Below are 7,868 nucleotides of genomic sequence, written 5' to 3'. Positions count from 1 at the left end.
AATACTATTCGGCCATAAAAACCAACAACATAACGCCATTTGCAGCAACATGGATGCTCCTGGAGAATGTCATTCTAAGTGAAGTAAGCCAGAAAGAGAAAGAAAAATACCATATGAGATCGCTCATATGTGGAATCTAAAAAAAACAAAACAAAAAAACCCCAAAAAACCAACCAAACAAAGCATAAATACAAAACAGAAACAGACTCATAGACATAGAATACAAACTTGTGGTTGCCAAGGGGGTGGGGTGGGGGGGAGGGATAGACTGGGATTTCAAAATGTAGAACAGATAAACAAGATTATACTGTATAGCACAGGGAAATATATACAAGATCTTATGGTAGTTCAGAGAAAAAATGTGACAATGAATATATATATGTTCATGTATAACTGAAAAACTGTGCTCTACATTGGAATTTGACACATTGTAAAATGATTATAAATCAATAAAAAATGTTAAAAAAATGAAAATGTGTCATTTTTTTCTTCTTTTTTTTTTTTTTTTTGTTTTTGCTAGCAGAGAGACAGGGGAAAGAATGTGTCACTATTTCATGGCATTTTGCAAGGACAATGATTTCAAGGTATTTCTCGATACCCCCCAAAAAGTTGGGGAAGGCCCAGGTGGTGGTATCTGTAAGAATTCCATTAAACAGCCATGTCTGAGACCTACCAGGTACCTAGCACAGTGCTGGGCACAGGGAAAGATTTAAAAACAAGTATAATAAAGCATATGCCTTCCAGAAACTTACCATACAGTGGAGGAGACCTACGCATCTTGATATTTTTTTGTCACTCTGTGATTTATTTTTGAACTACCTTTTCCCTAGCTTCTTAATTTAAAGGCTAGAGAATCAGACTCTCAATTACATTTATTCAACAAATATTTATTGAAGGCCAATTAAGAGGGAAGCTTCATCAACTCTATTTTGTGTATGTTCTGGGGGCAGAATCCTGGCCCTGCCACATCTGGCTGTACAACCCTAGGGAAGTCACTTCACCTCCCTGAGCCTCTTTTCCATCATCTATAAAATGTGGGTAAAAATAGTATATTAATCAAAGTAGTCTAACTGCTGTAATAAACAACAAAATGGATGTTTATTTCTTGATCATATAATAGTCCAACGTGGATGTTTGGCACATGGCCTTCTACACATTGACTCAGGTATCCGGGTGCTTTCCATCGGTGGCTTCACCATCCCCTGGGGCCCTGAAGACCTTTGCTTCCAGTTGGTGGATGGGAAAAGAGAACATGGGGGGTTGTGAGAGATGCATATTGGGGCCTAGCCTGCCTCATCACACTGCCCAGAAAGCAGACACATGGATACTCCTAAGTACAAGAAAAGTCAGGAAATATAGTCTCTCCGTGAGCCCACGAAGAAGAGGGAGTGAGATTCAGTGAACTCTTAACTGCCTCAAACACCTACTCCACAGTGTTATCGAGGATTCTGTAACGATAAATATGCCTAGCATACAGTAGGTGCTCAATTAATGAAGTCATGTGCTATGTTTGTGCAATAATAGCATTATCTATTAAGCATCCAAACCATGTATCAGGTATTCGGCTTCTGTTTAGTCCCATAGCCTCCCAATAACCACACGAGGCCAGGCGATTAACCGTCTCTTTACAGATGAGAAAACTAAGACTCAGGGAGGTTAAGCAATCTGCCCAAGGCCACACAGCTAAAAAGAGCCTAACCAGGATTCAAACCCAAGTTAGTGTGACTCAAAAGCCTGTGACTTTTTCACCAAATCATGATACCAACGGAACACACAGAATACACAGATATGGGCCACAGGAAGTGAGCTGCCTGGGGCTAGTCTTCATAAAAGGTTACATGCAAAAGGAATACATACATACAAAAAAACAAACTTCAAAAAGTTCTTTGGCAAAACAGCAGAGGGGCATTATTGAATAACAAGCATGAAAATTTCCTAACAATCTTCCTCACCTATTTCTAGCCCCATTGTCTGGTCTATGTACTACCAGCCCAAATCTCTCTTCTCTTTTTGGTCTGCTTCTCTCTTATCTCCTTCCGCTAACTTGTGTCCTTCCTGTGTGAATCACTTTAGGCTCTTAGTTTCTTCTGAATTCATCTCTGTATCCAATATCCCAACTGCCACACAAAAAAAAGACTCTACACAATCCTCATTAATCCATTCATTCAGTCAATACAGTATTTATCAAGTTCTATACACCAGGCGGTATTCTGGGCTCTAGGATTCAGATTCTGGTAGAGAAGACTGATGCTAATCGTATAATAATCACACAAATAAAGACCCAAAAGAGAAGGAACCCAGTTCTCTGAGTGGAGAACAGAGGCAACATGACCCAGCCTGGGAGATGGTGCTGGGTTGCCCAGAGATCTGAAGGATGTATAAGAATTATCCAGGTGATATAGAAGGACCAGGCAGTGGGATTGGCATATACAAAGGTCCTGTGGTGGGAGAAAGCACATTTGAGGAACATACAGAAGAACAGGATGGCTGGGGCCCAGGGAATGAAGGGGAGAGTCGGGTAAGGTGAGGCAGCAGAGGTGGGCAGGGGCCACCCCAGTGAGACTTTGTAGGATGTAGAAAAAGAACTAGGTCTTTTCCACAAAGAGCAAAGGGAAGCCATGAAGGCTTTAAGTCAAGAAATGTGTCTGTATAGAAGATGTGTTGTCAGTGCCTCTCACCCATGTGCCCTGGTCCCTACACATTAGTGTACACTGGGCAGACTCCCAGCTCAAAATGCCAGCACTTGTGCTTTTTCACCTGAGGACTTGCTCTGACCACTGGAATATCAGAGGTGCCAGAGGATTAATAGTCCATCCCCACCCTCCCACTCCAGAGCAGCCCCTCTTCCTGATAGGACTTCATAGTTAAAGGCCTAGCTCCCTCACTCCTCAGTTGGGATAACTCTGAGCTATGATGTGTTGTTCACTGGCTCCCAGAGGTCCTGCCGGTGTTTCCTGGGATCACACCCCAAATAAACTCTGTACATCTGAATCCTTTTCTCAGGCTTTTGGGAGATCCCAAATAAGATAGTCTACCATAAGGACAATGGGTTTGAGCACAGCAGGGGAGGATGGATAGACCAGTTGTCAAGGCAGGAGATGCTTGGGGCTTGGACTGAGTGGCACTGAGCATGGGGAAAAGTGGAGGTAAAATTAGCAGGACTAAGATATACAGTGAATATGCAGGAAAAGGAAGAAGGCGATGTGAAGGCTGCTTCCTGGGCTTTGTCCTCCCTAGAAGGGGGGCAAGGGGAAAGGTCGAGAATACATATGTTAATATTTTTGTCCGTGTCACAGAACAGCTTGTAACCACCAGATTTTCTGGAACTCTCTGCTGTCTTCTCACCCTGCCTTGACTCCTCAGACTCTAGAACAACCTAGCTGCCATCATCGGGGGAAGCCTGCATTTTCTCCTGCAGGGCAGGATCCAATAACAGTGTTCTCATCCAATAAAGGAGGCTGACGCACAGGGACAAAATATTGAATTAAAAACAATACCGGAGCTACTGAGCTCGCACCACCCCTGAACTGCCTGTGCGTGCCTTTGCTCTGCAAATTGGTAACAGAAGCCCCAGGGAAATACTGTCCAGGAGAGCAAGGAGGAGGGAAGGTGGAGGAATTGGGGAAGCAAAGTCAACTCTTAGCCACAGTTGGCTGAGCCAGCACCCAGGAGCAAGGAGTCAGCTGCCAGAAACCCAGCCCTAAGCTGGAGGCTCTGGCTTTGGTCCTGTCTCCATGAAGCTACCTTCAGGGAAGAATTCTGAGATCCTCTGAGATCAGGCATTCTTGGGTTTGCAGCCTGCAGGCTGCAAATCCACCATAAGAGTTGACTCTGTGACCTTGGATTAAGTCCTTAAGATACTCTGAACTTCAGTTTGTTGTTGGTGGTGTTTCAAGGCTCAGCACATGCCAGCATTGTGCTTAGCGCTCATTTAACCCTAACAATGACTCTAGTCCCATCTTACAGATGATGGAACCAATGCTCAGAGGAGTCAGTTACCTTGCCCAGGGTCACATTGCCAGGTGTAGCCAGATTTCAGATAAAGCAATATGAACCTTGCACACGACCTGTTAACCAAGCTATTCTCCTTCAGATAACACATCTCCTATTTTCAAGGTGTTGGGGGATCCCCATGCCACTAGAAGTGTTGGCGGGGGGCAGCACTCTCTCTCTTTCCTTAATACAGCATTTAGTCTCACACCTTGCTATGTTCTCTCTCTCCCTCCCCTGCTTCCCCTCACTCAACTCTTCCTTTCTTTCCTCCAACCGTTCGCCAGCCCAAATTACAAATTCCTCCCCTCGGCCCTTGGTCAGCAGCTTCCCACAACCATATCGTCTCCTTCTAGCTGCCTGAATTGACATCTTTGTGCTTGTCCACAGTCACGCTCTAAGGGGCCTCACCTGCCTCCAAGGAGGCTTCTCAGTGTATCCCCCCAGCCCCCAACCCAACCAGCTATCATCGTGAAGAATTCTGATGCCCACTGTTAAGGTGATCAACATGTCTCAGCCGTGTTTCAAAAGCCTGAAGCTGAGATGGGGTCCGGAGTGGAGCTGGGGGTTTGGACGTTATAAGTATCCTGGGGCTGTCGAGGCTGAGCCATGGAGGTAAATGAGGCCACCCAGGGAGAGTGAGTGTGGTAAAAAGGGCAGAAACCCTACCAGGACCTCGGGGATTTGTTCAGACTCCTGGACAAGGTTGGAAATGAAAATAGGGAGGTGGTTGCACAAATCCATCTTCAGGGCAGAGACCCTGAAATGGGGAGGGCCAGCCAGGTCCTGGGCAGCCCAGGAATTTGGGAGAGTGTCAGTCAAGAATCTTGTCACTGGGACAGAAATTCAACTTGAACTGGTCAAGGCGAAAAGGAGAATGTACTGGCTCCTGTGTCTAAGAAAGATTGACTACTCTAGGCTGAGGCCAGGCAGTGGTGCTCCTGGGCCTCAGCCAGTCAGGCACGTGGGCTCAGAGGCTGCCAGGACCATCTCACCGTCACTTGCTTCTGCTTTCCTTGTTCTCTCACACTGCATCCTGACTACTTTCACATAGTACCAAGCATGACTACCTGTAGCCTCCAGATCTAAATCCCATGGCTTGTAGCTTAGAAGCTTGGCTCTGCTGCTAGGTTTAAAGATCCCATGGAAGGTTTCTGATTGGTTTAGCTCTGGTCCAGTGTCCACCTCTGGCCCAATTAACTATGGCCCTCCCAAGCGTGAGCTTTGAAAATAATCGCTTGGCTTGCATTGTTCTTACATCAATCAGAATGCTTTGGGCTGCCAAAATGAAAACACCAACTTAGCTGATTAACAATGAGAAAAATGTATCAATTCAAAGATTAAGTTCCAAGGTTTGATGGCTATAGGAGTCATTCATTCAGCAGCTCAATGATGTCCAGTCCATCATCCCATCGCATTGTTGGTGTGTGGATACATCCACCTGGTCACAAGATGGCTGCCACAAATCCAGGCATCACAGACAAATGTGATCATACCCTGCGAAAGAGGAGGGACTTTCTCTTTCTGAGCAAGAAAACCTTTCCCAGAAGCTCTTGAAAAAAATGTTCCTTATATCTCATTGGCCGGAATTGTTCCCATTCCTGTTTCCAAACGAAACACTTACAAGGGAAATGTAAACTTCATGAACGGCTTGATAGAGCCCGTGGCCATTTGTAGGAGGATGGATTACCTGAAAAAAAAAAAAAATCAAGATTCTGTTAGAAAGGAAAAAGAGGGCAGTGACCAGTTTTGGCTAAACAAACAAAAATGCATGCTACTCCTCTCTTTCCTCTTCCCAATCCCCAATATCCTCTTTCTCTATCAGTTAACATTTTATTCACCCTTCAAGAATCAACTCAAGTATCATTTTTTCCCTTACTTTTCTCCATCAGATTAATTGCTTTCTACTGTGCGTCCAAGGAGCCTGGCGCATGCTACTTCCATGGTCTTTATTACATCCTTATAGAGAGAAGTCGGGCTTTGGAGTAACTGGACCCAAGTTCAAATCGCAGGTCTGCCACTTCCTTCACAAGGAACTTGGGCATATTGCTTCCTCTCTTCAAGCCTCGGTTTCCTCATCTGTAAAAGTATGCATTCCTTTTTAGGCAGTCTGGAGGATGGAGGCAGGTAACGTGTCTGGGAGTATTCCATAATCTCCTTGGAAGGAAGGAAGAAAGGGAGGAAGGAAAGAAACTATCAGGCTGGCCTAGGCAAAACTCAACTCTCAGCAGGAAAAGCAAAAGTCATTCCAAGGTGCCGACTCTATGGCCCCCTTCCCTTGAAGTTCCCCTCCCTCTGGGTCTCCCAAGAAAGTAATTTTTCATCCCCAAAGTCATTTGGCTTAGAGAGAAGGGGGAGATGTGGTGGCAGGGTCTGTATTGTGCCTGCCCTGCTGCCATCCATCACCCGGCTGACAGGAACTCACCTCCCACAAATAAAGTTATGACAAGCGTCCCCAACCCATTCTTTCAGCCATCACCTCCCTGCTTCCATCATCTCTGACATTATAAGCCATCAGCCAAGCTGTTTGTCACATCTCTGACAGAGTCTTAGCATAGCAGGGCTATGGTAAGGTATGGCTGGACTCAAAGATGGGTGTCCTGTCCGCACCCACCACTGGGGATCTCGAGCTATTTCACATGTGCTCTCAGGAAGGGTTTCTCCTCCAAGGGGCAGGGGTCCAGAGGTGAAGCAGAACTGGAGGGGAACTAAACATTCATTCATTTATCCATTCAGCAAACATTAGTGAATATCTCTACCGTCCTGAACCCATGTGAGGCACAGCTGCAGCCACAGAGAGAACTCACGCCCAGGCCCTGCCCTAGAGCAGTGCCTAGTCCAGCAGGGGGGGTAGAAACAAGCCATGTCAAGAGACAATGCCAGCACAACTGTGGCAGAGGCAGTATAGGGGACTAGTGGAGCACAGAGGAGGGTAGGTACATAGGGAAGCCTTCCTGGAGGAGGTGGCATTTGAACTGAGACATGCAGGATAAGGAGGAAAGATGTGTGAGGGGGCAATGTGAGCAACTCCTTGAAAGGTCTCCTTTCTTCTCAGCAGCTTTGTCTACTTATAATAAAGAGCAGAGTGGAGTGAGGTTTAGGGATAGGAAGAGAATCATATTCCAGACAAATGGAATGGTATGTGCAAAGGTCCTGTGGTAGTTTTCTAGGGCTAATTACCACGCATTTGGTGACTCCAAACAACAGCAATTTATTCTCTCATGGTTCCAGAGGCCAGAAGTCTAAAATAAAAGGAATGGCAGGGCTGGTACTTTCTGGAGGCTCTGAGAGAGAATCGATTTCCTGCATTTTTCCTAGCTGCTGGTGGTTGTAGGGAAGCCTTATTGTTCCTAGGCTTACAGATGCATCACTCCAGTCCCTGCCACTGCCCTCTGTATCCACATGGCCTCCCCTCTGGGTCCTGTCTCAAATCTCCTTCTCTTTTCTCTAAGGACACCCGTCATTGGATTTAGATAGAGCCTACCCTAAATCCAGCATGATCTTATCTTGAGATCCTTAATTATATCTGCAAAGATGCTATTTCCAAATAAGCTCCCCTTTGCAGGTACTTGGGGTTAGGACTTGGATATAGCTTTTTCAGAAGGACACCATTCAACCCAGGACAGACCCAGGGGCCAGAGAATATGGCATATGCAGCAGACAGAGAGTGGTTAAATGTGGCTGGAACATCTGAGACCGGGCCAATTCAGATCCCATCTCTGCCACTAATAAGCAGATGACCTTGACCAAGTCCCTTGACCTCTCCGAGCCTCCGTTTGCTCACCTGCAATGTGAGGTGCCCTCCGGACCTCTGAGGACTCTGGTGAGAGTGAAATGTAGTCATTCCATTAAAGGGCAGTACCTCAATGGGGGTATAT

The 7,868-nt window shown here is 45.9% G+C and overlaps 1 long non-coding RNA gene across 1 annotated transcript in view; it reads right to left on the bottom strand.

The window, feature by feature from the left end:
- Nucleotides 1-274: 274 nt before the first annotated feature.
- LOC141574048 (uncharacterized) overlaps nucleotides 275-7,868 on the bottom strand; it is a 69,703-nt gene continuing 62,109 nt past the window's right edge. The window contains exons 2-3 of the long non-coding RNA XR_012500617.1: nucleotides 5,870-6,147; nucleotides 275-5,680 (exon numbers count right to left, since the gene is read on the bottom strand). This is a non-coding gene — a long non-coding RNA (uncharacterized LOC141574048). The remainder of the gene's footprint in view (nucleotides 5,681-5,869; nucleotides 6,148-7,868) is intronic.

Source organism: Camelus bactrianus, chromosome 19 (genome assembly GCF_048773025.1).
Source record: "Camelus bactrianus isolate YW-2024 breed Bactrian camel chromosome 19, ASM4877302v1, whole genome shotgun sequence".
NCBI classification, from domain to species: Eukaryota; Metazoa; Chordata; class Mammalia; order Artiodactyla; family Camelidae; genus Camelus; species Camelus bactrianus.
Note: the sequence above shows the minus strand (reverse complement) of the source record. Positions and strands in the feature narration are given on the sequence as shown.